This window comes from Balaenoptera physalus (genome assembly GCF_965194825.1).
Source record: "Balaenoptera physalus genome assembly, chromosome: 3".
Lineage (NCBI taxonomy): Eukaryota > Metazoa > Chordata > Mammalia > Artiodactyla > Balaenopteridae > Balaenoptera > Balaenoptera physalus.
The window spans coordinates 155,033,903-155,034,299 of record NC_138890.1 but is presented as its reverse complement, the minus strand read 5'-3'; positions in this window follow the sequence as shown (position 1 = coordinate 155,034,299).

The window sequence follows — 397 nt, the reverse complement described above, 5'->3', positions numbered from 1 at the left end:
CCCCAAAGACTGAGCAGTTGTATTAGCAAATTGTTCCATTTCATGCAATCTTTGCTATAATATAGAAATTATTTATACACGTAAATAGTGTTAAAGAGCACAGTTTTATAATTGCAGAAATATAAATATATAAATTCAATCAAATGAGATTACACGATTTGAATTATCTGAACAAAAAACGATTTAAGATAAATCATTTCTTTAGAAAACTGTATTTCTTTTAAGTGGTTGATGTTTAAATGTGTTATAATTGTTGTGAATATGCAACAGAATGCGTGAAACAACACAGAATGCTTGGTGCTGTAAACATGATAAATTAATACATTTCTGAATATTTGTGACAATAATAAAATTCAAACTCATATATTTTTTAATGCACAGAAATTCTGATATCAAT